Source organism: Tachyglossus aculeatus, chromosome 15, assembly GCF_015852505.1.
Source record: "Tachyglossus aculeatus isolate mTacAcu1 chromosome 15, mTacAcu1.pri, whole genome shotgun sequence".
In the NCBI taxonomy this organism is placed as follows: domain Eukaryota; kingdom Metazoa; phylum Chordata; class Mammalia; order Monotremata; family Tachyglossidae; genus Tachyglossus; species Tachyglossus aculeatus.
In genome coordinates, this window is record NC_052080.1 from 1,708,925 (window position 1) to 1,734,651 (window position 25,727).

The following is a 25,727-nucleotide window of genomic DNA, read 5'->3' on the forward strand; positions in this document are numbered from 1 at the left end:
TGGTGAAGCCATGATTAGAACCCAGGCCTTCACTCTATCTGCTAGGCTGCACACAATCACACAGTCAGATTAGGTCCACGAAGAGAGGGAATGAGAGAGGAGAGACAGAAAGGACAAAAATATTGCTATGCCCATCCGAGGATGGAGTCCACCATAAAATTCCCAGGTTTTCACTTCCCCATTGGGCTCCAGGTCATGACACAAATAAGAATGAAAGTCTGAATCACTTACTTATCTCCCCGGCAAATGGGCCAGGTCTGCGATCTGCAATTGTAGTGTACTCTCACAAGCATTCAGTACAGAGCTCTGCACATAGTAATCGCTCACTAAGTACCGCCGATTGACTGGAGGGCCACACCTCCCTCTTGGAAAGCTTCCGGGAGTCCTTCACACCAGGAGCTGCCCCTGTTCCCTGTTTCGGGATCACGGAGGGCTGAAACACTCACAGTAGGATTCCCACTGATCCAGGAAGTTGGGGGAATCCCGAGTGGATACTTGAAGCACCCAAATTTCCCATGGGCTGAAAATAATGCTCATTTTAACCTCGGCTGAGGGAAACCGTGATTCTTCTGCAAATCTAGATGGGGGCTTAATTTCTCTGAATGCGCAATCTGTTCCAGCAGTCATTCCGCCTACGTGGATCCCAAAAAGGAAAATGACAAATAGCCTTTCTTACCTAATGAGCAGGGTGGGGGGGTGGCAGAGTAAAAGATCCTTTTACAAGTGCTTCAGAGAAGAACCAATTGTGTTGGTCACTTGGAAAGAGCACAGGCCTGAGATTCAGAGGACCTGGGTTCAAATCCCGCCTCAGCCGATTGCTTGCTGTGTGAATTTGGTCGAGTCACTTCTTTGTGCCTCAGTTCTCCTGTTCTCTCTCCGACTTAGATCGTGAGTCCCGTGCGGGGAGGGACTTTGTCTCAACTAATTCTTTTCTATCTACCCCGGCATGTAGAATAGTGATTGACACATAGTAAGTCCTTAACAAATACCATTAAAAAAATAATTATGGTATTTACTGAGTGCTTCCTATGAGTCAAAGCCCTGCTGTGCTAAGCGCTGGGGAACGTACACGACAATCACATCATTCACAGTCCCTGGCCCCATGTAGGGCTCCCAGTAGAGAGAGAGGGACAACAGGAATGTTCTCCCCATTTTATAGATAAGGAAGTGGGCCCAGTGAGGTTAGACCCGGAAAGGTGAGGTGACTTGCTCAAGGTCACACAATCCAGGGAGGAAGCTGACCCAAGGAGATTAGGTGACTTGTCCAAGGTCAAATAGCAGGGTACGGTCCGCGCTGGGATCCAAAGGTCCTCTTGACATCCTGCTCCATGGTCTTCCCATTACCCCATCCTACCTCCAATTCAATATATGGACAGGAACAAAGAGGGACCATCAAAAGTCCAGTAAAATGAGGAAGCAGTGTGGATTAGTGGAAAGAACACAGGTCTAGGATTCGGAGGACCTGAGTTCTAATCCCGCCTTCTGCCACTTAAAATGATAATAATAATAATAAGTGCTTACTATGTACAAGGCACTATACTAAGCGCTGGGGTAAATACAAGCAATTTGGGTCACACACAGTCACTGTCCCACATGGGGCTCACAGTCTCAATCCCCATTTTCCAGGTGAGGGAACTGAGGCCCAGAGAAATCCAGTGACTTGCCCACGGTCATACAACAGACAAGGGGCAGGGTTGTGATTAGAACCCATGACCTCCTGACTCCCTGTCCTGTGCTCTATCCAATAAGCATGCCGCTTCTCAAGGCTAAGTACAACAGCATCCCATTGTTCCTTGAGAGAAAACATCATTCAGGCAAAAGCTGTAGATGACTTACATGCTCGCTTACGTCCGACTTTAAAGTTCACACTATCAAGTGTGAACCCGACCGTTAGTACCAGCATTGGGAGAAGAAGGAGAAAAAAGCAAGTTTTGCTTGCCTAACAAGGAGTCATCATCCCAGTGAAAACGCTCATGAATATTTTCTGAATATTTATGGTAGATATCATTTATTACATGAGACGTGAATTGATGATCTAAGACATCTATCCTCAAGGAAAAAGAAAAAGAGCGGGGGCTAGGAGAAAGAGCATGGAACTAAGAGTCAAGGGACCTGGGTTCTTCTCCCAGTTCTGCTATTCAAATAGGACCCAGTCCTTTCCCTCACAGGGCTCATGTCCAGAGGGAAGGGGGCACAGGTGTTGAATCCCCAATTTAGGGATAGGGATACTGAGGCGCAGAAAAACCAAGTGATTTACCCAAGGTCACACAGGAAGTGAATGTCTTGAATCCCCAAAGACGTGAGGCTGGATTTGGGTAGATTCAGCTACGGGGGGTGAGGAAGACAGGAGGAGGGTGCGATGATAGAGGAGGTTGGGTGGAGGGGGCTTTGGTGATAGTGAATAATCCCAGCCCTGGGGGGTCAGGGACCATTGGCCAGTGTGGGGTGGCCATCAAATACCCCAGGATCCAGTCAATGGACCCCTTGACATGTCAGTTCATTCTTGAGGCATCTATATTAGGAGGTACATTTTAGGATCTTACAGTCCTCTAGACAGCAAATTCATTGTGGGCAGGGAATGTGTCGGTTTATTATTGTACTGTACTCTCCCAAGTGTTTAATACAGTGCTCTGCACACAGTAAGCGCTCAATAAATACAACTGAATGAATCTACATGAGGAGGCTGATAATCCCCCAGCTTGTCAGCACTTATATCTAGAGGCTGCCTTCCTTACAGGAAATTTTACTTTAAAGTCTGTCTCTCCTGCTAGATTGGAAGCTTCCTGAGGACAGGAAATGTGTCTACCATATCTACTTAGCTGTATGTTCCCAAAACGTAATACAGTGCTCATCCCAGAATAAGGGATCAATCAGCAGCAGAGATTGATGGATGATCGATGGATGATTGATGGCTCTCTTGAAAAGACCTGGGCAGATAATTGGTGACACCACATAATCTGTTACCCAACCACATCTCCACTTTGCCATTCTCCAGTATGGCTTAATGGAAAGAGTGCGGGCTTGGGAATCAGAGGTCATGGATTCTAATCCCAGCTCTTCAACTTGTCAGTTGTGTGACTTTGTGCAAATCACTTAGCTTCTCTGGGCCTCAGTTACCTCATCCGGAAAATGGGGATTAAGACTGTGAGCCTCATGTGGGACAACTGATTAATTTGTATCTACCCCAGTGCTTAGAGCAGTGCTTGGCACATAATAAACGTTTAACAAATACCACCATTATTATTATTATTATTACCTCTGAAGATGCTTTTCTATCCATCTCCCTTACTAGACCGCAAACTTCTCAAGGGCAGGGATTGGGTTTTCTGTCAACCTAAAATTAGAACAGTGAATGCAAGAGTCTCACTCATCAACGGTGTACAATCAATTATTTACTGAGTGCTTATTGTGTGGAGAACACTGTACTAAGCACTTGGGAGAGTACGACACAACAGAGGCGGTAGACTTGTCCCTGCCCACAAGGAATTTATAAAAAATGAATGAAGGTAAACTCAACGTTAGTCTTTAAGCCTGTCTGTTACAGTGTATTCCTCCTCCTCCTCCCCACCTCCATTCCCCCCGCCTTACCTCCTTCCCTTCCCCACAGCACCTGTATATATGTATATATGTTTGTACATATTTATTACTCTATTTATTTTACTTGTATATATCTATTCTATTTATTTTATTTTGTTAATATGTTTGGTTTTGTTCTCTATCTCCCCCTTCTAGACTGTGAGCCCACTGATGGGTAGGGACTGTCTCTATATGTTGCCAACCTGTACTTCCCAAGCACTTAGCACAGTGCTCTGCACATAGTAAGCGCTCAATACGATTGATTGATTGATTGTACTCTCCCAAGAGTTTATTCATTCATTCAATTGTATTTATTGAGAACTTAGTACTACTTAGTACTAAGTTCTAAGTACTTAGAACAGTGCTCTGCATCCAGTAATACCAATAAATAATAATAAGGATGGTATTTTTCAAACATTTAATTTGTGACAAACACTGTTCTAAGCACTGGGGTAGATACAAGATCATCAGGTCAGACACAATCCTTGTCCCACAAGGGGCTCACAGTCTTAATCTCTATAATACAGATGAGGTCATTCTTTCAATCATATTGAGTGCTTACTGTGTGCAGAGCACTGAACTAGAGAAGTGACTTGCCCAAGGTCACAGAGCAGACAAGTGGCAGAGCCGCGATTAGAACCCAGGTCTTATCGACTCCCAGGCCTGTGGTCTATCCTCTAGGCCACACTGCTTCAAGTGAGCGTTCAACAAGTACGATAGATTGATGAGGTCACAGCGGTGTTTTCTGCTGCTTAGAGGGTGGACAGTGATTCACTGATCACTCAGTAGGCCCTAAATAAACACAAAATCCAAAGTAAAGCGGGGTGGGTTGGTTAAGTGGCAACCAAAATCCAACGACAGGTGTGGCTTCCCACAATCAATCAATCCACCGTATTTATTGAGCGCTTACTGTGTGCAGAGCACTGTACTAAGCGCTTGGGAAGTACAAGTTGGCAACATATAGAGACAGTCCCTACCCAACAGTGGGCTCACAGTCTAAAAGGGGGAGACAGAGAACACAACCAAACATACTAACAAAATAAAATAAATAGAATAGATATGTACAAGTAAAATAGAGTAATAAATATGTAAAAACATATATACATATATACAATCAGCACACTGAAAGGTGACAGAGGTGATCCCTACAGTTAAACCTGTTTCCTTCACTGGCATTCCTCATAACAGGCCTCGGGGCCTGACGACCGGCCTTCAAAACTCCTTGTCAGAGATTTGCCAGGTGGAGTAAATCTTTCCAGAAGAGAGAATTCCCCTGATTTGCCCAGTGGAAGCTATCCGAGTCACGTTTCCCACTGTGAGCGCCGGACCTCTGGGTTCGGCATTCTCCCCTGGATCTTTTTGGATCATCTGGAACATGACGAATCCTTGGGTTTCCAGGACTATCCACTCTTGGACCAAATTTCCTCAGATTCATGCCCCGTTCCGCCCAATATTTTCCTCATTATATTACTTTCCTACGGCTCACTGTGGGAAGCGCACTGTAAAATGTGCTTGGGAGAGTACAATATAACACTATAATGGACACATTCCTGGCCCACAATGAGCTTCCAATATATAGGGGGAGACAGCTGCTTTCTAAAGCCAATTCTGTTACAGTGTCCTCTCCCATGGGTTTATTACAGTGCTCGCCCACAATAAGTGCTCAATAAATACCACTGATTGACTGATAGCAAAAGTCTCAATTTCCGTTTGCAAGCGGGTGGTGCTGGTTTTGAATTAATAGAGGGTTTATGACCACTGTGAGAATCAGCATGGCGTAGTGGATGGAGCATGGAGTCAGAAGGTCATGGGTTCTAATCCCAGCTCCACCACGTGTCTGCTGTGCAACCTTGGGCAAGTCATTTCACTTCTCTGGGCCTCGGTTACCTCATCTGTAAAATGGGGATTGAGACTGTGGGCCCCATGTGGGACAGGGATTACATCCAACCCGATTTGCTTATCCCAGCACTTAGTACAGTGCCTGGCACACAGTAAGAGTTTAATAAATGCTCCATTATTATTATCATTATCAATTAGTAGAATAGACTGAAAGCTACCATCCCTCCAGACCTTAAATTACCATCTCTGTAGACCGAAACCTCTTTGCGGGTAATGAACAGATCTACCAACTTTGTTGTATTTTACTCTCCCAAGGACTTAGTACAGTGTATTGCATATAATAATAATAATAATAATGTTGGCATTTGTTAAGCGCTTACTATGTGCAAAGCACTGTTCTAAGCGCTTGGGGGATACAAAGTGATCAGGTTGTCCCACGTGGGGCTCACAGTCTTAATCCCCATTTTACAGATGAGGTAACTGAGACTCATAGAAGTTAAGTGACTTGCCCAAGGTTACACAGCAGACATGTGGCAGAGCGGGATTCGAACCCATGACCTCTGACTCCAAAGCCCGTGCTCTTTCCACTGAGCCACGCTGCATATAGTAAGCACTCAATGATAATGATAATAATTATGGGATTTGTTGAGCACTTACTATGTGCCAGGCGCTGTACTGAGCACAGGCATGGATACAGGCAAATCGAGTTGGTCACAGAACCCTGTCCCACTTGGGGCTCACACTCTTTATCCCCATTTTACAGACGAGGTAACTGAGGCCCGGAGAAGTGAAGTGACTTGCCCAAAGTCACACGGCACACAAGTGGCAGAGCGGGCACTAGAACCCAGGTCCTTGTGACTCCCAGTCCCAAGCTCTATCCACTAGGTCACTGATCGATAATCAAACCTGCTTGGGCCTAAGCTCATTAAGCGATTCAAAAGTACAAAAATTATGTTGTTCCAACTCAATTTCAAAAGAGTAATAAACCAATCCGGCCTCTACTCATCGGCAAAAGACGTTCTGCTATTTGACTGACATTTGCCTCATCTCACCACCGCTGAGGTGGATTTCAACTTGGCCTAGAAATAAGCACTCATTTTCTATTTTCAGGGACTTCAAGTCGGAAGCTGACATTTCCTGACTCTGGCTCTCTCGCCCACAGCCATTTCCCGATGGGAAATATGAGGCACAAAATTGTCAAAGTCAAAAGACTGAAAGGATGATCGCTCTGCGCTTCGACGCCAAACTACACTCCCAGAAGCCCAGCGTGAATGACTGATTCCCCATTAGATAATAAACTCCAGGAGGGCAGAGAGCATGCCTCTTCAACTTGTGCTACTCTACCCAAAGCTTCAATCTAGTACTCTGCATATTTAAGTGCTTAGCAAACAGGGATGATCGACACACACGGCCTCACTGTTGGGTGATGGAGAAAACTCTGGCGACATCCCCCTGACAGAAATCTCTCGATATCCCTAAAGATCGGTGAAGCCAACCCGTTCACTAACCCGTAAAAACAGCCCCTTTATAGGGATCTTCACTACGCTTATCTTTCAGACTTCCTGACCTCAATGAGGAACAAAAAATTTTTGAAGGAGTCATCTTCATTAAAGAGCACTTTTTAAGCTTCCTGACATCCTCATCATAATAATGGCATTTGTTAAGCGCTTACTATGTGCCAAGCACTGTTCTAAGTGCTGAGGTAGATACAAGGTAATCAGGCTGTCCCACATGGGGCTCACAGTCCTAATCCCCCCTTTTACAGATGAGGGAGCTAAGGCACAGAGAAGTTAAGTGACTTGCCCAAGGTTACACAGCAGACAAGCGGCAGATCTGGGATTAGACCCGACGTCCTCTGACTCTCAAGCCTGGGCTCTTTCCACTAAGCCATGCTGCTTCTCATAAGGAAATGAGGAACTTAAATCTTTTGAAGGAATCATCTTTTTCGCTCCCCTATTGCCCCCCTTACGTTTTGAAGTCCACTACATTCCCAAAACTACTGCTGGCCTTTTGGATGTATCTTTATACTCCTTTACTCTCCCAACCTGTAATTGGTTTTCCCATGTGAGCTGCAATTCCATAAAGCCACCAGCGATTTTCCAGTGAGGCAGATTCCATCCCACTGGCTCTGGATTCTGTCTCCAACAACGGGAAGCTTGGAGGAGCCCTGTGTCTTGATTGTAGCCTAGAGAAGCGGCTATCTCCCCCTGTAGACTGTAAGCTTGTTGTAGGCAGGGAATGTATCTGTTATAACATTATATTGTACTTTCCAAAGTGCTTAGAATAGTGCTCTTCACACAACATGCATTCAATATGATCGACCGACATACTAGTGGACAGAGCAAGGATCTGGGTGTCCGAGGACCGGTGTTCTAAACCCGGCTCTGCTGCTTGCCTGTTGTATCACCATATATGTTTGTACATATTTATTACTTTATTTATTTATTTATTTTACTTGTACATATCTATTCTATTTATTTCATTTTGTTAGTATGTTTGGTTTTGTTCTCTGTCTCCCCCTTTTAGACTGTGAGCCCACTGTTGGGTAGGGATTGTCTCTATATGTTGCCAACTTGTACTTCCCAAGCGCTTAGCACAGTGCTCTGCACACAGTAAGCGCTCAATAAATACGATTGATTGATTGATTGATTTCACTTCTCTGAGCTTCTTTGTTCTCATCTGTAAAATGGGGATTCAATACCTGTTCTCCCTTCCCCTTAGACTGTGAGTCTTGTGTGGCAAAGGGACCGTGTCCGACCTAATGACCTTGTACCTCCCTAAGTGTTTAGGTCAGTCCTGTACACGTTTTTTTCTCCAATGGTACTTCTTAAGTGCTTACTACGTGCCAGGCACTATACTGAGCGCTGGGGAAGATATTCGCTAATCAGGTTGGAGACCGTCCCGTCCCACATAGGACTCACAGTCTTAATCCCCCATTTCACAGATGAGGGAACTGATGCATAGAGAAGCTAACTGACTTGTCCAAGACTGCAAGGTAGATTAGTGGCAGACCTGGGATTAGAATCCAGGTCCTTCTGAATCCCAGGCCTGAACTCAAATCACCAAGGCACACTTAATAATGTTCCAATCAATCAATAGTATTTATTGAGCGTTTACTGTGTGCAGAGCACTGTACTAAGCGCTGTTCCACAAATACAAACAAATAATGCCATAGTTAAAGATGGGCCATTACCCTCTTATCCTCAGATTGTAAACCCCTTGAAGGCAAGGATCATGTCTATTAACTTTATTGCACTCTCCCAAGTGCTTAGTCCAGTGTCTTGCACACAGTAAGTACTCAATCAATATTACCCCTTGCTCTACTCTGTCTCTGAACATTAATAATGTTATTCAATGACTGCTATTACCATTACTACTACTATTGGTTGATTCCTCCATGGATGTCTGCTGCTTTGGATTACACGAGGAAGTTTCTTCCCTTTCCCCACATATGCTCCTCACAGAACCCCAAATTACAGCTCAGCCTTTGCTGGCGGAATGTTCCTCTTTGAGCCCAGACGTCGTTAACGCTCTCCTGCTGCAAACAGACGGTCAGCGACAAACGCTCAGTGTGTAGCGACTAAGCCATACTCTTGTCCTACAAGTTACCAGTACAAACACCGCCAAAACGCATTCTGGGCCACGATCACTCAGATCAAAATGAGAGGCACGTTTGAGAGGCGACTAGCTGATTTTGTGCAAATTAACAAGCCCAGCCCGATGGTCTCTTATAATAAAAATGATAATTCTGGTATTTGTTAAGCGCTTACTGTGTGCCCAGCACTGTACTAAGCGCCAGGGTGGATACGAGTAAATGGGGTTGGACATAGAGTTGGCAGGCGTGTTCCCTGCCCACAATGAACTTACAGTCAAGGAGCGGAAATAGGCATTGATATAAATAAATTCCGATTATCGACGTAAGAGCTGAGGGAAGGTTGAATAAGGAGGGTAAATCCAGGTGAATCACTACCCAGGTACCTGAAGAAGGTATCCAGAAGACAGAGTCTTTCCCCGGTCTGATAAATGGATAATTTATTTATTTATATGAATGCCGGTCTCCCCCTCTAGATTGTAAGCTTGCTGCAGGCAGTGAATTCGTCTGTTGATTGTTCTATTGTACTCTCCCAAGCGCTTAGTACAGTGCTCTGCACACAGCAAGTACTCAATAAGTACAATTCATGGACTGACTGGCAGCCAGAGGTGGGGAGGGGAAGGATGAAGACAGTACTGTGGGCCTCTCTACTGGCCAGGAAGGTAGTCGGGGTGGGTAGAGAAGCAGCATGGCTTAGTGGAAAGAGCCTGGGCTTGGGAGTCAAATGATGTGGGTTTGAAACCCGGCTCCGCCACTTGTCTGCTGTGTGACCTTAGGCAAGCCACCTAACTTCTCTGGACTTCAGTTCCCTAATCTGTAAAATGGGGATTAAGACTGTGAGCCCCACGTGGGACAACCTGATTAACTTGCATCTACCCCAGCACTTTGAAGAGGCCTTGGCACATAGTAAGCACTTAAATACCATTATTGTTATTATTATTATTATTATTATTATTATTATTATTATTATTATTATTATTATTATTATTATCATTAGCCTGCATCCCTGTAGCTGCAGCAGCTCTCCCGGGTGCAGTTTACAGGGGCGATGAGGAATCCTGGGTGCTTCTGAGTTCACCTCACAGTGTGAGGGGAAGCGGACCTGAGGAGAAGCCTTTGTTAGGATGGGAGAGAGTTGAAAGAACCCTTTAATCTCTCCCCCAACTCCCTTCACACCCAGACCAACATTCTGCTCCTATCTCTCGATTCCTCCCAGAGGGCTTCTCCGTCCCAAATGGGCGGCGGGACTCTGGAGAGATCTGGACCAAAAGACTGGGACTCCAGAGAGCTCTGCAACTCTGAGGGAATGAATGGCTTCTCTAGAGCCCTGGGCCCTGAACTTTCTGGCGAGAGGCTTTCTGGACAGCTCTGGATCCTAGAATTCCTGGGGAATGAGATTCTGGAGAGCTCTGGGGACCCCGCTCCTCTGGCGAGTGGGTCTCTGGAGAGTTATCCCAGCACTTAGAGTGTTTGACACATAGTAAGGACTTAACAAGTACTATTTAAAAAAAAGAATAAAAGTGCTCCGGACTCCCTGTTCCCCCAGGAGAGTGGGATTCTGGGTTCTGTTCCTCCAGGGGAGAGAGTTTCTGCCCCTTCCTTCTTCTCCCCACCTCCATCCCCCCATCTTACCTCCTTCCCTTCCCCACAGCACCTGTATATATGTATATATGTTTGAACATATCTATTACTCTATTCATTTATTTATTTTACTTGTACATATCTATTCTATTTATTTTATTTTGTTAGTATGATTGGTTTTGTTCTCTGTCTCCCCCTCTTAGACTGTGAGCCCACTGTTGGGTAGGGACTGTCTCTATATGTTGCCAACTTGTACTTCCCAAGCGCTTAGTACAGTGCTCTGCACACAGTAAGCGCTCAATAAATACAATTGATTGATTGATTGGAGAATTACCACTGCCTGATGATAACCCCGTTTCTGCATTTCCCACTCCTGCTGAGCGATTAGCATGTTCAGAACAAGGCCTAGCTATCTCCCTTCATGGCACAAACGGCAAAACCTGACATCATTATTTATGTGCACGGACTACCTTGTGACATCCAGCAAGGCAATGAAGATTACTCCTGAATATTGCCAACAAATCTCGGGTGACATCCATTTTCAAAATGGATCAGGAGCAAAGGATGGACCGACGTCCTGAGCTCCGACATTCCATTAGGACGCAGAGAGGCAGACTGCAGTGGCGTCGTGGAACAGACTTCATTTTTCAACCACTTCTCAGGGGAGAAGCACCGTGACTCCTTCTTGGGGAGAAAAACTCAAGAGAGCCCAGCCCACAGAGAAGCAGCAGGGCTCGGTGGAAAGAGCGCGGGTTTTGGAGTCAGAGGTCAGGGGTTCAAATCCCGGCTCCGCCACTTGTCAGCTGCGTGACTTTGGGCAAGTCACTTAACTTCTCTGTTCCTCAGTTATCTCATCTGTAAAATGGGGATTAAGACTGTGAGCCCCAGGTGGGACAACCTGATCACCTTGTAACCTCCCCAGCACTTAGAACAGTGCTTTGCACGTAGTAAGAGAGCCCAGCCCACAGAGAAGCAGCATGGCTCAGTGGAAAGAGCACAGGTTTTGGAGTCAGAGGTCATGGGTTCAAATCCCGGCTCCGCCACTTGTCAGCTGCGTGACTTTGGGCCAGTCACTTAAGTTCTCTGTACCTCAGTTATCTCATCTGTAAAATGGGGATTAAGACTGTGAGCCCCAGGTGGGACAACCTGATCACCTTGTAACCTCCCCAGCACTTAGAACAGTGCTTGGCACATAGTAAGTGCTTTATAAATGCCATTATTATATTACTATTATTATACCAGGCTAGAGACACTGTCCCTAGATTATAAGCTCCTTGAAGGCAGAGATCCACTATTCTGCCTGTCATTCTACTGTGCTCTCCAAGGCAGATGGTAAAATAGGTAAATTGAGAAGCAGAATGGCGTAATAGAGCACAGGTCAGAGTCACAACTTCATGGGTTCTAATCCTGCCTCTGCCACTTTTCTGCTGCATGACCTTGGGCGAGTCACTTCACTTATCTGGGCCTCCGTTACCTCATCTGTAAAATGGGGATTGAGGCTGTGAGCCCCACATGGGACAGGGACTGTATCCAAACCGATTTGCTGGTATCCACCCCAGTGCTTAGTACAGTGCCAGGCACATAGCAAGTGCTTATCAAATACCACAATTATTATCCTAACAGAGAGGGCAAATGGCACTGTGTAAGAATAGCTACCTAAGGGCTGTGCGGCTGAGGGTGGGATTGAGTATTACAAGCGTTTAAGGGGGTAGAGCTCTGAATGTCTTAGATGACATGGGGGTCGGGAATGGGAATCAATCATATTTATCGAGCGCTTACTGTGTGCAGAGCACTGTACTAAGCTCTTGGGAAGTACAAGTTGGCAACATATAGAGACAGTCCCTACCCAACAGTGGGCTCAGTCTAGATGGGGGAGAATGGGAAAGTAAGGATTTCATCTGGGAAGGGTTCTAGGAAGAGATGTGATTTTCAGAAGGGCCATGGTCGTGGAGAACAAACAGGGAGGGATTTCAGACCTGAGGAAGGACGAGGGCAAGGGGTTGGTTGTAGATGGATGGGATCGAGAACCGAGTGTAGGTGAGCGTTACAATGGGCCGGAGCACGCACGTTGGATTGTCCTACCTAGGAAAGGAGTGAGGAGAGGGAGGAGGGGAGAGCTGATGGAGTGCTTTGGAGGGGATGGTGAAGCGTTTCTGTTTGATGCTGAGGTGACCGGGCAACACGATTGTTACATAACGTAACTTTCTCTACATCTGACAGCTGTGCGATCTACTGGAAAGAACACGGTTCTGGGAATCCGATGACCTGGGCTCTGATCCCAGCTCTTATCACAATAATAATGATGATGGTGATATTTGTTAAGGGCTTACTATGTACCAGGCACTGTACTAAGCACCAGGGTTAGATGCAAGCAAATCAGGATGTACTCAAATCCTGTCCACATGGTGATCACAGTCTCGATCCCCACTTTACAGATGAGTGAACTGAGGCCAAGAGAACGCAAGTGACTTGCCCCGAGCTCACGCAGTGGACAAGTGGCAGAGCTGGGATTAGAACCCATGCAGCGTGACTTAGTGGAAAGGGCACAGGCTTGGTAGAAGACGTGGGCGCTAATCCTGGCTCAGGTCATCTGTTGTGTGACCTTGGGCAAGCCACGTAACTTCTCTGGGCCTCAGTTCACTTATCTGAAATATGGGGATTAAGACTGTGAGCCCCACGTGGGAGAATCTGATTAGCTTATATCTACCCCAGTGCTTAGAACAGTGCTGAGCACATAGTAAGCGCTTAACAAATATTATTATCATTACTTTGTTCCAGGCCCTATACTAAGCGCTGAGATGGACACAAGCAAATCAGGATGGACATAGTCCCTGTCCCATGTGAGGCTTCACAGAGAAGTGAATTGACTCGCCCAAGGTCCCACAATAGACAAGTGGCAGAGTAGGGATTCGAACCCAAGTCCTTCTGACCTTCAGGCCCAGGCTCCATCCACTATGCCACACTGCTTCTCTGCTTGCTACCTCAAATGGATTACTCAAGATTTGGACGCTTCTAGTGATATGCTTTATAAAGTAGTTTGTTATCTGAAGACAGAGAGCTTGCCAAGCATTAGAGAATAAGCCTTTTGCAAGAAAATATCTGCCCCAACCCTTTCCTACCAATCAACAGATGGATGGCATTAATTGAGTGTTTTCTGTGTGCAGAGCTCAGTACTAAGCGCTTGGTAGACATGATCCCGTTGTGTTCAGGGATTGTCTCTGTTGCTGAATTGTACTTTCCAAGCACTTAATACAGTGCTCTGCACACAGTAAGCGCTCAATCAATATGACTGAATGAATGATCTCTGGCTTCAAAGACCTAACGGAGGGACTCACTGTCTAAATGGTTTGCGTAAGCACAAGAGAACTCTTATAAAATGAATATTACATTCTTCTGTCCCATTTGGTTGGTTGGAACATGCTATTTATCTCCAAGTTAGCTGAGAAGACTTAATAAATTCCTCCCTTATGATATAAACAGGTCATCAGATGAACGTACAGAAATTCCATGCGAAATGTACGCGGGGTGTGAAGTTGAGCCGTGGCCATTACCTATTCATCAAGTCTCCCGCTTCCACTGACGGGAGTGCGTTTGGAGACCAAATTAGGCCCGTTGTGGATGTGTGGGAAATGGCTACGCCTCAAATCCGTTCCCCATTCGCACGGGGAATTCTGACACGTCTATGACACAGGTGAGATGTGCGGTGCTTTATTCGGCTTCAAATCAACTTCAGCCCGTACGGCCAACATGCCTCTTCCTTTCTGCCGAATTCTCCAGGGACATACTCTAGCCAACTGGGGAGTCCTGCCCAAATGGAAGGAACACATCAGATGGGGCATTGAAGAGAACTCATCCTGTCTGAGCCTGCGTGAAACCTTCCAGCAAAATAACCACCGTCATTATTCTAGTAACGATAGTGGCATTTGTCGGGTGTTTAATCCGCGCCAGGCATTGTGCTGAGCGCTGGGGTTGATACGAGACTAACAGATCAGACAAGTCCCTGTCCCTCCAGGGTTCACAATCTACCAGGAAAGAAGAACAGATCTTTCATCCCCAGTTTACAGACGGGTAGATTGATTTTCAGAGCTGAAAATCTTAGCTATGTAGAGAGCTTTGATTCCCAAAGCTCTCTCAGAGTACGTCCCTCATTTCTGCGCTCGCAACAACACTCTAAGTTAGGTAGCCAAGGTGGGCATTACTATCCCCATTTTGCAGATGGGGAAACTGTGGGACATGACGGACAAGCGACTTGCCCACAGTCACTCAGGAGCAGATGCCAGATAAACAGTATCCAGGGCCAGCATGGTGCCACGAGGCCATGCCCAGCGCGTCGGTGGCTGGGCCAGGACTAGAATCAGGGTCTTCCTACTCCCATTCCGGCCTCCACGATGCTCTGCTTCACAAGCAAGAGGCCAGAGTGGGCAGAAGAGGACAGAAGTCCCACTCTGAGGGTGAAGCTGCTCGTCTTTGGGGTTGCCCCATCTGCAGCCTGAACCTCCACTGCCCGGGAGACCCCTGAGCCCCCAACCTGTGGCGTGTCAGATGATGCCACCATGGAGACATCCTCCCAGAACACCCATCCACCCGGGAGCTCCCACGGTGTTATTCTGACCCCTGAAGGATGCAAAACAACAGTCAACCGCACAGGCATTCCCTCCCTATCTTACACTCCCATCGGGTCCCGAATGAGATTTCAGGATGTATTCGCGCCTCGGAGCCCACTAGACCAGCACACAATCCACCTCCGGGATCGCGGCTTTAAAGTCCACGTTCGCCTTGATGGCGAAACTCCAATCCTGCCCAGGGTTTGTGTGCTCCGTGTGTGTTGTGGGGGGGGGAGCGTGGCCGGGAGGACGCAACCCTTCGAAAATCACTTATCGGTGGCTTAAGATGTTTCCTCTGGCGCGGTAACCCCAGAGAGAGACTGTTCATCGGAATATGCAAAAGACAAGCTCCCTTCGCCGCCGCCGAACGGAGAAGCGACTCGGCCTTGTGGGTTAATCCAAGCTCCGGCCCACTGGAGGGGGGCTAAGTCGGGTGAGGAAGCTGCAGTGCCACTGACACAAAGCGAGATCTCTTGGGGATGTGATTTGCAGAAAAGGCATCCTGGAGGGAAGATGAAATTTGGGGGTGGTTGGTAAGCCCTGAGGGGATCGAATGGATTCTCCTGCCACAGCTACTTTTGGAGAATGGGTAGAAACCTCCTTCAATACTGCGGGACTTGCCCATTTCTTTAATGAGCTTATGTTGCCTCTTGGCTTATCCACCGCTGCACAGATCGCTGTCGGGGCCATTTTAACCCTTCCACTCTCCCCCAACACACACAAACACACACACTCCCCCCCCCCCGCCCCCGATACACACTCACTCCAAGTGTCCAGTCCTTTAGGAGACATGGGTTACCGATGGACCAATGGCATTTATTAAGCACTCACTGTGTGTGAAGCACTGCACTAAGTGCCTGGCCTTCCCATTTCACTCCAAGAAACAGGTCAGGGGTCACCCCATTCAAGACCCCCTGCTTCCTCCCTGCCTGTGGGCACGACATTCAGGGAGTAGGTTGCCAGGGGTAAGACGAAGCTACAGAGTCTTTGGGTCTCACCCCGAGAGAACCAGGAGATTTATAAAAAGCAGCTACCGGCAACCTCATGCGAAGCTCACTGTGAGCAGTGGATGTGTCCGTTTAGTGTCAGAGCGTCCTCTCCCTAGTGCTTAGTACAGGGCTCTGCACACCGTGAGGACTCAATAAATAGGACTACACAAATGAATGAATTGTTCGGGAGGGAGGGGCAGGGGAAAGACACCCGCAAGTGGCCATCCAGGCGAAGATGGAGTGACCTTGGAGAGGGCCAAACAGAAGCAGGAAGTCGGGGCAACCAACGTGGGACCATGGGGTTGCGGAGAATTTCGGGGTCTCTCTTTGGGAGGGTCTGGCTTAACCCCCAGGGTGTCCCCCGACAGGGAGGAATCCCCATCATCCTCTCCACCACTCAGATACCCCAGACCTCCTCTCCCCACGGGGCCAGGGGTAGCGTTTCAAAAGCGGACCCCTGGAGAGACACCCACATGAGGCTCTGCCCACTCAAAACGCGGCTCCGGTCTGGTTACATAATCAGTGACTCTGTCCGACGACCAGCCATCTTTCTACCAAGCTGCGGAGCTTTCTCCAGGGATGGGCCATCACAGCGGCAATGGGAAGGGGACTCATTCGACTTGAGCATCGCAGCAAGGGGTGAGGTGATGGACATCCCTCCTTCTCCCCAAAAACACACCACGCAATCGGTGCCGCCGACCATAAGGACGTGTTAAGTTGGCCTCAGGATTCCTGATCCTTGAACTTTCTCCAGTAAGGGGAAAGGAACCAGTGCCGGGATAGAATTGGGAAGGACGGGCCCAAAGTACCCCCCTGCAGAGAGAGGGAGATAAACCTAGGGCAGGGAGGACCTGTGGGGCGAGGATGGCTGTTCCACTCTCTGGGCCGCTGGACCTGGGGCGGTCCCGGAGAAGTGACCGACCCCAGAGGAAAAGGCTCCAGTCGGAGTCCCCAGGTCTGCCTCCGTTGCCCATCTGTCGTCTCAGTGTTCCCGGCTCTGGAGGCGGTCCACGACGAGGCCCACCGGGAAGTTTACTGAGTGACCAAGTGGTGAGCGAGCGAGCTCTCTCCCTCCCAGCTCCACTGCAGCTGGAGAATGAATGCAGCAGTGGGGATACTGCACTGAGTTGCAGACAGATGTGCAGGAGGAAGCACAGGAAACCCCTCTCGGATCATTAGCCGGGGGGATCCGGAGGGGGCTACAGCCTGGGGGTTCCTTCGGGTTGCCGGGGGAACCTCCCCTCTAGGAGGGGAGGATGGGGGTGTCCCCCATCTATCCCCCACCCCGATCAAGAGTCTTTGCTCAGAATCAAGGCCATCTCCTATTCCACAGGCTGCACACAGATGAATGTGGGGCTTTGATTTCTCATGAAAAACTCTCTGAGTGAGGGGGGGAAGAAAAGCTTCCAACTGCAGCTATTTCATTCAACTGCCAAGACACACACACACAAACACACACAGACACATACAACACACACATACACCCTCAACGCATTTGCTGCAATTATGGCAAAGCCTCCTCTGGATCCCGACCCCTAAGTTTAGCGACGCCACCGACAGGTCCGCGACGACAGGGAAATAAAATGACCTTACCCACGAGTGTACCTGGCGAGAGATTGGGCTCAGCCAGAGAGGCAACAGTCGGATGGACGGAATCCACCTTCTCCTCGCCGGGTTACGCTAGCAGTCGACGACTCCAACGAGACCCCCATTCGACCGGGCCAGGGGTGCAGGCGAGGCAGGTAATTCCATAAAGGGCTTCCTCCGGGGAGGAATCCTCTGAGTTCTCCAAGTGCCCCGTCGGATGGGGGAGACGATACAGTCCGGGTGGGAAGCAGGAAGGATGAGGAAGGGGGAGGGGGAGATTTGGGGGAGACCCAGAGACAGGCAAGAGGATAAAGAGAGAGAGAGAGAGAGAGAGAGACGCAGGCAAGCAGACAGACAGAGGGAGGGAGGGGGAGAAGAGAGACAGAGGAGCAGAGAGGGGAAAGGAATGGAAAGAATGGAAAAAAACCTCAACAAGTCGGTGCTTACAATTCTTCCCCGTGCCGGTTTCCCGTCCAAGCCTCCTGGACTCCCGGGAAAATTCCCAGGTCCAGACAGCCAGCCCGAGCAAGAATCCTAGGAATATCTCCCAAGTATCCTGGCCTGGCAGATCCAGTTTTCTTCTCCCGTACCGTTATATGCGAGAGAGAGAGCGTCTCCTGGGTCCTAGCTCTCCGGAAAAGATGCCCCGATGCCCCGATGCAATGAGCCCCTGGGGGAGTCGGGCCCGGCCCCGGGCGAATCCGTGGGGAAGAGGCCGAGTCGGTCCTGTGAAGGACCACCATCCGTTCAGAGCATCCTAGGGACCGACAGAGGGGCGGAAGGGAGAAACTGCAGTGCATAAATGATCCCAGTGTTCCTACAAGATCCGTTGGCTCCACTGAACGCCCGCTTCGCCCTGCTGCAAGTCATGCAGAAGAAACCGTTGCTGCCACCCAATGGATATTTCAATCCAAGGCCCGAAGAATCACCCTTGGGCAAGCCCTGAGCCGAGATGGTTGGGGAGAAACGGGGGGCGGCGGGGGAGAGGATCCTGCGGACACCTTGTCTTCTATTTCTCAGCCCCTACATTTCTGGGCTTGTTCCCTGGAGGGGGAGGGGCTGAAATAATTGGAATAGTTAATAATCATGGCACCTGTTAAGCACTTACTCTATGCCAAGCACTGTTCTAAGCGGCCGGAGTAGATACCAGGTAATCGGATTGGACACGGGCCCTGTCCCACATGGGGCTCGCACTCTGAATCCCCATTTTTACAGATGAGGTAACTGAGGCCCACAGAAGTGAAGCCCTAGGTCACGCAGCAGGCATGCGGCAGAGCCGGGATTAGAACCCAGGTCCTTCTGACTCCTAGGACCGGGCTCTAGGCACTAGGCTATGCTGCTTCGCTGACAGGGATCTGGGGGGGGGGGGAGGACTCCTGGTCAGTCAGTCGTTCATATTTATTGAATGATTACTTTGCGCAGGGCACGATACTAAGCTCTCGGAAGAGTACAATGCAACAACAAATCACACATTCCCTGCCCACATCTAGCTTACAGTCTAGGGAGGGAGACAGATATAAATGAATAATGACAAATACGGTTCTAAGTGGTGTGGAGCTGGAAGGGTGTGGTAAATTAAGGGAGCAAGTCAGGGTGACGCAGAAGAGAGTGGGAGAAGGGGAAAGAAGGGAAGGCCTCTTGGAGGAGATGTACCTAAGATGAGGCATCCAAGGCGGAGGAGACTATGTTACCACTTGCTGTGTTTCTGTTGGATGTGCACCAAAAGCCAATGAAAACTGTGCCCTGTCACTATGTCTCAGGCACACAAACACAGTGAGCAAGAAGGGACTCAGGGGCAGTGTTCAGGAGAGCATTCATTCGGTTATTCATTCAATCAATCACTGGGTTGAAATATTCAGGGAAAAGGGAGGGGCTTAAAGGTGGGTCAGAGCCCTGGCAAATGTCCCTTCAGCTCACCCACCTGCTAAGAGGGAATGGAATCACTGCTGAGCTTCTTTGAGCTGAGCTAGAAAGCCCTTTCCCGGCTTCAGCCCCTTTGCTTCATTTTCCCCTCCTGTCCCACCCCGTTCCCTGTCTGACAGGTTGGGATGGTGGGAAATCCTGGCCCCAGGAACAGGGAAATGGAGACATCAAGGCTGGAGGGATGGGGAGCTTCCTCTGGCCTCACACATTATTCTCAGGTTAAAGCAGTGGGTGGATCAGGGAAGACCACTGGAATTTTTCTTTTCTTCTTATGGTATTTGTTAAGTGCTTGTCACGTACCAGGCACTACTGTAAGCACCGGGGTAGATATAAGGTAATCAGGTTGGACACAGACAGTATCTCACTGTGGGCTCACAGTCTCGATCCTTATTTTACAAATGAGGTAACTGCACTGCAGAGAGGAGAAGTGACTGATCCGAGGTCAAACGGTGAGACACTTGGTGGAGGCAGGATTAGAACCCAGGTCCTTCTGACTCCCAGGCGCCTGCTCTACCCATTAGGCCACACTGCTCCTCCCCAAAGCCCCAACTCGGCTGACTGGATCCTGACATCCACCATCCCTATGCAACGGCTTGGGAGAGTACAATATAACTGAGTGGGTAGGCATGTTGTTACCTGCCCACAACAAGCTTACAGTCCAGAGGGGGAGACAGACATTGATATTGGGGTGGGGCTCAGGGGAGGAAACAAGGCAAGCCAAAGACAGGGCTGGAATTAGAACCCTGGTATCCCAACTCCCAGCCGGGGGTTCTTCCAATCAATCAATCAATCAATCGTATTTATTGAGCGCTTACTATGTGCAGAGCACTGTACTAAGCGCTTGGGAAGTACAAATTGGCAACACATAGAGACAGTCCCTACCCAACAGTGGGCTCACAGTCTAAAAGGGGGAGACAGAGAACAGAACCAAACATACCAACAAAATAAATAGGATAGAAATGTACAAGTAAAATAAATAAATAAATAAATAAATAAATAAATAAATAAATAAATAGAGTAATAAATATGTACAACCATATATACATATATACAGGTGCTGTGGGGAAGGGAAGGAGGTAAGATGGGGGGATGGAGGGGGGACGAGGGGGAGAGGAAGGAAGGGGCTCAGTCTGGGAAGGCCTCCTGGAGGAGGTGAGCTCTCAGCAGGGCCTTGAAGGGAGGAAGAGAGCGAGCTTGGCGGATGGGCAGAGGGAGGGCATTCCAGGCCCGGGGGATGACGTGGGCCGGGGGTCGATGGCGGGACAGGAGAGAACGAGGTGGGATTCAACCGTCTTCCACCCCCTCAACTATACCCAGCCTCACAACCCCAGTGTCCAGAAATCACAGCCACCTCTACAGCCCGGGCCTGAGAGTCAGGAGGACCTGGGTTCCAATCCCACCTCTGCCATTTGTCTGCTGTGTGACCTTGGACAGTTACTTCACTTCTCTGTGCCTCAGTTCTCTCGTCTGTAAAATGGGGATTCAGACTGTGAGCCCCATATGCAATAGGAACTGGGCACTGGAATACGGAATAGGAACTGTGTCCAACCCAATTATCTCATATTTACCCCAGCGCTTAGAACAGTGCCTGGCACAGAGTAAGTGCTTAACAAATACCACAGTTATCATTATTACTATTTTGTCTTGAACCCTCCTTCCTTGCCCCCTTCCCGACCACCCCCTGACCTTGGAAATAGAAACACTAGCCCCAACTTGCCCAAAACTTAACTGGCTCAACCCAAATCAATCAATTGTATTTATTTAGTGCTTACTGTGCGTAGACCACTGTACTGAACCCTTGGAAGAGTACAATACAACAAAGTTCACAGTCAGTCATCTCAACTATCTCTCCACCGACTTCTCACCCGTATCCTGCCCTGGCCTGTAATGCCCTCCCTCTTTATGTCCGACAGACGATGACTTTCCCCACCTTTAAAGCCTTATTGAAGCCACATCTCCTCCGAGAGGCCTTCCGTGACTGATGCTTCATTTACTCTTCTCCCACTTCCTTCTGGATAATCTCTTGCACTTGGATTCGCACCCTTGATTCACCCCTCCCTCAGCCCCACAACACTTATGTCCATATCTGTAATTTATTTATTTATAGTCATCTCTGTCCCCCGCCAGGCTGTCAGCTCACTGTGAGAAGGCAATGGGCCTACCAACTCCGTTTTATTGTACTCTCCCCAGCGCTTAGTACAGTGCTCTGTGAACAGTAAAGCGCTTAAATATGATCGACCCACTGATCCTACTCATTCCAAACACAAAAGCCGGGCGAGGTTCAAGCCGACTCACAGAAACCACAGCTTCAAGACCCGAGAGAGGATTTTATCGGGTGCGGTCCTAAGGTTTCCGTGGTGGTGAGGGTCTTTGGGACCCCTTTACCTCCTTTTCCTTCAGAAGGGATGTGTCGGTTGGAAAGAGTGGTGGAGCCTGCCCTGTCTATTCCCGGATTTTACAGCTCCGACTCTGGGCCTCCCTGTTGCCATGGGATCTTTGTGCGAACTGTCGAACTGTGTGGGAACATTTTCTCTTGCTTTCCTTCAGTTCTCCCTCTAACTCTTCCGAAGATATGTGTCAGAACAAAATGTAGCTGCATTATTGCCAATTAAGACTAACGGCAGCTGCAAGGTGCATCTAATTAGGAATTTTAATTACTTCACGGAATACTCATCTGCAGATGTTTGTAGCGTTCAGCTAACGTACTCATATTTAGCTGGGAAAAACATTGACCTTCCCCCCCTCCAAAGTCCAACCCCCCTTCCCCAAATACTGGCAGTCGCCCAAAAGGCAGAGTCCCATTTGGGGCTCAGCAAGAACCGATATCCTTAAGAGGGCGCAGAGGATTGATGGTGAGGGGATCGGAAAGCAAACGATACTCTCTGGCGAGGAGAAAACAAAATCAAAAAACATGCACAGATGGACTGATGCTCCCCGGGAAACGATTTCTATTGTAATGAACGGGATCACAGTGTCACGTCGGTGAATTCTGGGTGAAATCAAGAGCGGCCGTGGCAGGTGGGTGGCATACCCTAAGGCGGAGTCAAATGCAACAACCTGGCATACGGTTCCTCAAAATCTAACCTCGGGCTTCCCCTTCACAATGTAACCGGGCAGCAACTAACGGGTTAACTGTGGCTCGGGCAGAAGCAGGGAAGAGTGAGGATTGTAGGTGGAAGAGAAGCAGGATGGGAACTGTAGTCTGAGTAGCTGCTGATTGATTCTGGCCCCATTCCCTTTAGGATGGAGCTGGTATTTTATTCTCTTGAAAGGTTCAAGAGGCAGAGCAAGAAAATGTAACAGGAAACGCCCCCCCCCTCCCCAAAAAATATCAACAAAAAATACTCCTTTTATGAAGCATTCCTGGCAGCGTAAAATTAAAAGCTGCATGTACCGTATCTACTCGATATTCCATAATAAACCTATCACATTTCTGGGCTGTAGCACATAAATTCCAATTTCATTGTCTCAGGGGGATAGAGAGAACACAACAAGCAAGCCGGTAGTTGTAATAATAATAATAATAATAATAATGATGATGATGGTATTTGTTAAGCGCTTACTCTGTGCCAAGAACTGTTCTAAGCACTGGGGTAGATAAGGGATAACCAGGTTGTCTCACGTGGGGCTCACACTTTGAATACCCATTTCACAGATGAGGTAACAGGCACAGAGAAGTTAAGTGACTTGCTCAAGGTCACACAGCAGAAAAGTGGTGGAGTCAGAATTAGAACCCACATTCTCTGACTCTCAAGCCCCAGCTCTTTCCACTGAGCCACACTGCTTCTCTATGTGCTTTTTTTTATGTGCCTTCTCTGTCCTTTCAGGGTCTTTAGGCTACAGTGACATTATTCGGGGGATTTCCAAAGTGGGTAACCCAGTGGGACCTGAAGGAGAGGTGGTCAAATTTACATAGTGAGTGCTTAGCAACTGCCATTATTATTATTATTACCCCTCGTTTTTTGGCAAATGCCAAATTACCAAACGTGGTATTCCCGGCGAATTAAAGGTGACTAATAAATCCGCCTTAACGTGTTCACGTGGCAACAGTGGAGCGTCATGCTAGGTTAGGCGATTTATTCTTAATCCCAATTTCCATGGACGAGTCATCCGTGCCCCGTGACTCCCCAGAAAAGAGCAAGTACCCTCGGCCTGGATTCCAGCATTTCCCTCTCTGCACCCACTCTTTTTAACATCTGCCCCCCTTCCTCTCCCAAGTGCAACTTTTACTCATTTCCCCATCCCTCGACTCCCTTCTGCATCTCCTTTACTAGCTCCCTTTATCTACCCTTCCCCTCCAGCACTTAGGTCTATATCCACAATGTCTTTATATTCACACCTCTCTCTCCTTCTCTCCTCTCTCCTTCTTGTCTGTTCTACCACTTGTCTGCTGTGTGACCCTGGGCAAGTGACTTAACTTCTCTGTGCCTCAGTTACCTCATCTGTAAAATGGGGATTAAAGAGATGATCTCCACGTGAGACAACCTGGTTAAACTGTATCTACCCCAATGCTGAGAACAGTGCTTGGCACATAGTAAGCGCTTAATACCATCATTATTGTTATTATTAGTGTTAGAAAGAGCTCAAAAAATATGAATGATTTTACAGTTGCTTTTCAGTTTCCCTAATGCTTCCATGTGATCCACCCCCTCCCCCTCACCAGCACTTAGTACAGTTCCTGGCACATTGTAAGTGTTTAAAAAATACCATAATTATCATTATCATCACCCCCTTCCCCAATAGCCAGTAACCTCCCACCCCGCCAAGTCAGTCCGTGAAGGAGGGCAGAGCCATCCACCTGAGCACCATGGGCTTAAAACGAGAACCTAGGGTGAAATTAGGAATGGAGTCAGTCAATCAGTCTGTCAGTTGTATTTACTGAGCACTTACTGTGTGCAGAGCACTGTACTAATCTCTTGGGAGAGTAAAATAGAACTAACGTAAAATGGGGATTGCGACTGCAAGCCCCACGTGGGACAATCTGATCACCTTGTATTTACCCCAGTGCTTAGAACAGTGCTTGGCACATAATAAGCGCTTAACAAATACCATAATAATAATAATAATAATAATAACTAGAAACAGACACATTCCCTGCCCATGGTGAGCTTACAGGCTAGAGGCGGAGACAGGCATTAATAGAAATTAAAAAATTACAGATATGGACATAAGTGCTGTGGGGCTGGGGCAATCCCTGTAGACTGTATTATGGGCAGGGATTGTCACTCATTACTGTTGTATTGTACTTTCCCAAGCGCTTAGTACAGTGCTCTGCACACAGTAAGTGCTTAAAGAATACGATTCAATGAATGAATGAATGGGAGCGGGGATGGTGACTGTCCAGAGTGGGTCTCGGAGACCCCTTCCTCCTCGGCCCTGGGACCTGATTCTCCCCGTCCTGTCCTCCTAATACTAAAGCAAAATGGTGTCACTAACCGTGACGCTGAGGGGGGAGATAAAATATGGCTCAGGGTTCAGATGGTCTGGGGTACCAGAACCCCAATGATGAAACCCAAGGCGCCTCAACGAAAGGGCTCTAGCACGGTGAGAGGGAAATATTATCTCAGGCTGAGAAAAGGAAAATAGCTACAGGAAAGGGAACTGTTTGGCTTTGTCTCTTAGGAGATTCTTTCCTAAAGGTGAGAATTCTAAGAACAACCCCCCCTTGCCCTCCCACTAGCATCCAGCCTTTGGAAAGTCATTTATATCCCTGTTCTCACTGAGAATATTTGTCTGGAGGATGTAAACAGAGCAGCTGGATCTCAACCGAAGGCTCTGTGCGTGAGGCACTGCAACACTGAAAAGCAGTGTGGTCGCACAGATGGAGCCCAGGCCTGGGAACCAGAAGGACCTGGGTTCTAATTCTGGCTCCGCCGCTTCTCGGCTGCGTCTCCCCCTCAAGACTGAGGCACAGAGGCTTCCCTTCAAAGCCCTACTGAGAGATCACCTCCTCCAGGAGGCCTTCCCAGACTGAGCCCCCTCCTTCCTCTCCCCTTCCCCACCCCCCCACCTTAACTCCTTCCCCTCCCCACAGCA

The 25,727-nt window shown here is 48.3% G+C and overlaps 1 protein-coding gene across 1 annotated transcript in view; it reads right to left on the minus strand.

Moving 5' to 3' along the window:
- IL1RAPL1 (interleukin 1 receptor accessory protein like 1) overlaps positions 1–18,072 on the minus strand; it is a 535,220-nt gene extending 517,148 nt beyond the window's left edge. Inside the window, exon 1 of the mRNA XM_038757289.1 lies at positions 17,775–18,072. The gene's annotated coding sequence lies outside the window, so the exon portion shown is untranslated. The remainder of the gene's footprint in view (positions 1–17,774) is intronic.
- Positions 18,073–25,727: the final 7,655 nt, after the last annotated feature.